This window comes from Eptesicus fuscus, chromosome 6 (genome assembly GCF_027574615.1).
Source record: "Eptesicus fuscus isolate TK198812 chromosome 6, DD_ASM_mEF_20220401, whole genome shotgun sequence".
Taxonomy (NCBI): Eukaryota; Metazoa; Chordata; class Mammalia; order Chiroptera; family Vespertilionidae; genus Eptesicus; species Eptesicus fuscus.
Window position 1 is genome coordinate 29,034,321 of NC_072478.1, and position 6,000 is coordinate 29,040,320.

The following is a 6,000-nucleotide window of genomic DNA, read 5'->3' on the forward strand; positions in this document are numbered from 1 at the left end:
TGCTTTGCCTGCATGATTGCATTAGTCCTGGAGTGTGAGAGCAGAGAGCAGAGAATTCGACCCAGCTGCCTCTCACACAGGCCGCTATGCTGGGCTGGAGCGGAGGGGAGGGGTGGGAGTCGAGGGGTAAATGAGGCAGCGTGGCCCCTGCCTGGAGCAATGAGGCAGGGAGAAGACCCATGGATTGCAAGGGCAAGCGAACTGGGACTGTGTAGGTGAACGGCTGTCCCTTGCAGTTGAGAGGACTTCTGCAGGACATGGACAACAGAAGGCCAGGTGCCCGACCCTGAGCCGGGACCCCAGAAAGCCAGAAGGCTGGGTTGTGGCTTCAGAGCCCAATGGAGTTGCAGCCGCAGTCCAGCCTCTTCCCAGCTGGGCCACCTCCGGTGAGCCGATTGCCTTCTCTGCACCTCATATACCAGAGGGGGCACAGCTGGTGACTCCCCCATACACATCTCTATGCTCATGGCCTATGTTGAAGGCTGGGAGTTGAGCTGTCCTGGCTGGCCACAGGGGAGGGGGTACTACCGTCCTAGTTTTGGGTGCTGGGATGGGGATTGGCCTCTGTGCCCTAGGGAGAATGAGGAGGGGACTCTGGGCCTGTCCTCCCTGGCTCTGGAGGCTGAAAGCCTGGCCTGAGAACTATAAATAGCAACTGCAGAGTGGCACTGCTGCTGTGCCCACGATCCTGTGTATGAGTCAGCCTGTCCCAGCCTGGGATGACGCCTGCAGGAGCTAGAAATCGGCCGGAGGCCAGAGGCCCAGCCCAGCACCAGCCGGTCACTCAGAAGATGAAGGCAGGCAGGCCATTAGCGTGGTAGGGAGCTGGGCTGTTGTTTCAGCCCCTGTGTGCCCCGCAGCCCCATGTAGATCATCCCAATTGCTCCCAGCAACCCTGAGAGGCCAGACAGCAGTGATCCTCATTCACAGATGGGGAAGCTAAGGCTCAGAGGGGCACTTGGCTGGGACATGGTGATTCAGACCAGAAGTCAGCATCTGTCTGCCCACCGGGCTGCCTCCATATCTGGCTGACAGCATCCTGAGATGAAGGGTGGGGCCAGTCCACCCTCTGAGGCACCCCACAGGGTGGAGGACAGGACAGAAGGGAGGTGTGCAGGGTTGGGAAAGGATGGGAACCTATGAGGACTTTCTTCATGAAGAGACTTGAACGCCAGGCAGAGAAGCTGGACCTTGACACGGAGGCAAAGGGAGATACGACCGGTGTTCGAGGAGGCGAGGCTCATGTTGAAGGCTGGGAGTTGAATGCCAGAATGGAAGAAGGCTGCTGGGTGATCCTGGGAAGCCAGAAAGGAAGCTGGTGAGACTGTCCAGGTAGGAGAGGCCTAACCCTTTGCACTCGGATGTCGAGTGTGACTCGACACGGTTAGCAATAGAATAAAGGAATCGAAAAAAGCCAGCGAGTGCAAAGGGCTAAGGATGCAGTGGAGGGGCTGAGTCTGGAGAAATGGGGCCCTTCAAGCCCGGAAGAGTCTGCCTGAGCCAGAGCCACAGGAACAGCGGGTCAGCAAGAATCAAGGAACCAAGAACCAGAGGGACTCGTTGGCTTCAGCTGACCATCTGCTCACACACCACATGATGGGGAGCTCACCACCTACCAAAGAGCCTCTTTCATCTTCCAACTGATCTGACCCCAGAAAGCCCCTCCTTGTGGGACCCTAGTGTCCGCCTCCCCATCAAGGGCCACCTTCCTTTAACAGGCTTGGTGTCTGGGGCTGTCTCACACCCACCCCTGGCCTGGCCGCTGCACTCCAAGGTCCAGTCTCCTCTGAGATGAGCCTCTGCTCATCCTAGTGGGTCTTCAGGAAGGCAGGGGTGATGGCATCTTGTGAGCTTAAATGGGCACACAGTCATGTCAAATGCACGGACACTTCTGAAAGACGCACGTTTGTTCTCAGCTACGTCTTTGAGGAAGATAAATATTTTCATACCAGAAAACCAAAAAACAAAAAAATCCATTCCCCGAACCCCCTTTGTTCACCTTCCACCTTCAAATGGCTCCACCAGATCCACCAAGGGCCCACCTGCCATTCTCCCGCCCTGGTGGGTTGCCCTTGGGTACCGTTCCAGGTGGAGGCCCTCTTCACTTCCTTTCTGTCTCCCCCTCCAACAAACCCCTGGGATGGGGGAGTGGTTTCCAGTACACCCCCATTGCCCCAAGCCCTCTAGGGCTCCCTCTACCTTCTCACACATCTATTTATTGTTTTATTTGTTTGTTTGTTTGTTTATTTATTTATTTTAAATGTATTTTATTGATTTTTTACAGAGAGGAAGGGAGAGGGATAGAGAGCTAGAAACATCGATGAGAGAGAAAACATCGATCAGCTGCCTCCTGCACGCCCCCTAGTGGGGATGTGCCCGCAACCAAGATACATGCCCTTGACTGGAATCAAACCTGGGACCCTTGAGTCCACAGGCCGCCGCTCTATCCACTGAGCCAAACCGGTTTCGGCAATTGTTTTTTTTTTTTAATTTTTATTTTTTATTTATTTCAGAGAGGAAGGAAGAGGGAGAGAGAGATAGAAACATCCATGATGAGAGAGAATCATGGATCGGCTGCCTCCCGCAAGTCTCCCACTGGGGATCGAGCCTGCAACCCGGGCATGTGCCTTTCACCGGAATCGAACCTGGGATCTTTCAGTTCGCAGGCCGACGCTCTATCCACTGAGCCAAACCGGCCAGGGATATTTATTGTTTTTCTTTTAAATTTTTGTTGAATTTATTGGACAACATTGGTTAATAAAATTATATAGTATTTATTAGTTGATTGATTATTTATTTATTCCACCAAAGTACCTTTTCTGGAGCCCGTCCCTGAGCTGGACCAGGACCCCACCATGGCCAGGGTGTCCCCCTTATTTACAGTTCTGCCAGTGGCCCTTTCCTTTTGTCTCCGGGGTGACTTCCCCTCTCTCCCCTTCATGCCCAGGACCTGGTTTCCGAGTGACCCTGAGCGCGCCAGCTCCCACTCAGGGATCCAGAAGAAGCAGACCCCACCTCCTTTGCACCCCGGCATCCTAGCGATTTCCCGGGTGTGCGCGGGAGGGAGTCCGGGCGGGGCTGCACGCTCTCGGGGCTTGGCGGGGGGCCCCGGGCTGGGGTCCAGGGCTGGGGACGCAGGGTGGGGGTCCGGTGCTGGGGGCGCGGGGTGGGGGTCTGGGCTGGGCTGCGCGCGTGGGCGCTGGGGCGCAGGGCGGTGGTGACCTTGGCCGGGGGCGCGGGTCCCCGGGGAGGGGCGGAGCGCGGCGCCCGGCGGGCGGGCGGGCGGGGACGGCGCGGGCACGGCGGCGGCTCGGGCGGGCGGCGGCAGCAACGGCGGGCGCGCGGGGGGCAGCGGCGCGGGAGCGGACACGGAGCCGGCCAGCAGCAGCGGCGGCGGCGCCCCAGGGACGAGCGCCCAGGTAGGCGGCGGGGTCGGGGGCCGGGGCGCGGGCCTGCTGCATCCCACTCGCCTGGCCCGCGGGGCCCTTCCCTGCGCGCATCTCCTTTGTCCGAGCCCCACCCTCCCGGCCAGCCTGAGGGGCCGGGCCCTCCTCCCGCCCGGCCCAGTACCGGAACCTCTCCCCAGTCCACTGTGCCCTGGCCGGGCCGCCCTCCGTTCCCACCTTGGACAGCTCCCTCTCCGCGTCCTCCCTTCCCCCACAATACCCACAGGGCGCCCCCACGGCCAAGCCAGCCCCTCTCCAGCCCTCCTCAGACCCGCTGTCTGGCCGTCCCACTCAGCCAGGACCCCTCCACGGGGAGCCACTTGGGCCCTGGGCCTGTCTCCCCGCACCGCTGCCCGACTAGCCCTCTGGTCCTCTCCACCCAGTCAAACCCCTCGCTCAGGAGCCTTCACTGGGCTGGCTCCCTCCCTTACTACTTACATCCTCCTCTGGCCAAGGGGAGCCCCTGGGCTGGCCCCCCTGAGTGTGTCTCTCCTCTCTCAGCCCCCTAGAGCAGGCCCTCTCCCACCAAGCCTCTCATAAGTCCCTGGTTAGACCCCTGCCCCCACCCCCCTACCCCCCAATTTAGGCAAGTACCTCCCCCAGGCCCTCCCCTGGGTCCAGCCTGCTTTCTTGCACCTAAGGTTGCTGCAACTTCCCCCGTTGGGCTCTGGGGACCTAGGGCTGGGCCGATTCCCTCCTGGGGAGTCTCAGGGTGGGCTGCTTTGCACGGGAGGGGAACTCCCAGCTGTGAGGCCAACCAGGGCCAGTTCAAATCCTGCTCTGCTCTGCCCCCTCCCTGCTCTGTGACCTTGAGCCAGTGCCTCCCCCACCAACCCTCACTGCCTGAGACCCCCTCCCCCACTCCTGCCCTGCAGGAGGTGAAGGTGGTTTTCAAATGGGTGCCTGGCATGGACTAGAGGTGACTAAATGGGGGCTCCTAGTCAGAGATCCCAGGCCCCAGAGGGGCCTCTCCTGGAGATACCCTGCTGACTGGCCTGCACCCCTGCCAGGGGGTCTGCCCCCAGGGCAAAGCTAGGGCTGGGTGTGGGGCAGCAGAACTGGTTGTCCCTGGCCACACCAGGTCCCAGGCCAGTTGTGGTGGTGCCTGGCTGCACACTGTGTACCCATCCAGAAAGGGCAGTGACTGCAGAGCTGGCTGGCGCCCCTTGCCAGCCCCCCACCGAGTGTCCCCTCGTGTGGAGCACTGCCATACATGTCACCACGTCACCAACATGCCTAGCAGTCAATCAGGAGTTAGTACTGCTAAAGCTCCTGGAAGTTTGGCTGGCACCTAATTTATGGAGTATGTGCCGGCTATTACTTTTATTGTATATCTTTTTCTGACAAACCTGGTACTTTTTGATCATTCAGAACGTGCCTTCCCAGCCCACTGCAGGCCAAGTGCTTCACACTCTGAGCTCCTGTGATCAATAATCCTGACCATCCACCCTTATAGAAGGTTTCCTTGCGCCAAGCACCTGCTTAAGGGCTTTCTCCAGCTTATCACGCCCTCTTCCCTGCAACTCTGGGGAGTGGGCACTGAGTTTCACAGAGAAAACTGGGGCTCAAAGACACCGAGTTACCTGCCCACATTCCTGCCATCAGGCTCACACACACACACGGGCACACACACACACACACACACATACACACACATCTCTAGGGAAAGTAACTTGGCTGAAGTGAGGAAGGAGGAAGGGATGGGGTCTCTCCTGCTCTTTATAAAGAAGGATACAGATGCTGGAGCCAAGCCTCCTGTCTCCCATCCCCATTCGAGGGCTCCTCCACCTCCATCGCTGCAGGAGTTGCTATGCGTTGTGACTTCCCAAGGCTGATGGACCTCTCTGAGCTCAGGAGAGGGAGAGATGATAAGAGGACCCCCTTCTGGGGAGCTTTGTGCCTGTGGATATGGACATATTGGACCTGAATGGGAGGCCAAGGTGGGCAGACCCTGGTCTGGGTACAGGGTTTAGGGAGCAGGTATTTTTTCTCTTTGGCCTCAGTTTTAATTTTCTCATCCCCAAGCTGGATGTGCATCCCTGCCTTGCTATGGGGAGTCAGTGTCATGATTTGCACATTTGGGTTCTGGACCCTCCAGCATTAGAATCAAGCTTATGCATGAGGGTCATGGCCCTGGCCAACTGATTAATCATTTCCAGGGCTGAGGCCCCCTGCAAGCTGCATTTTGAAGATGTCCCACAAGGTTGAGGAGCCTCTGGGCTGATGGGAGAGCAGGGAGCCTGCGATTTTTGGAGAGAGGCACCATGTCACCCACTTTGCAGAGGGGGAAACTGAGGCTTAGCAGCTTGCCCAGGTCACGGATCCAGGCCTGCTGGCTTGCAGGAGCCCATGGCTAAGCTGAGAAGAGAGGGAAAAGCCCATGCAGCAGGGTGAGTGGCCGGGGGAGCATGCATGTGGGGCAAGGAGTCACCTTCACTTCTCTTCCAGCCCAGAGTCCCCTGGGAAGGAGCTTAGGCCCCAGATTTTGTTGAGGGGAAAAGCAGAAGAGGGGGCTGGCTCTGAGCCTGCCTGCAGGGCAGAATGGCCAAGTCAG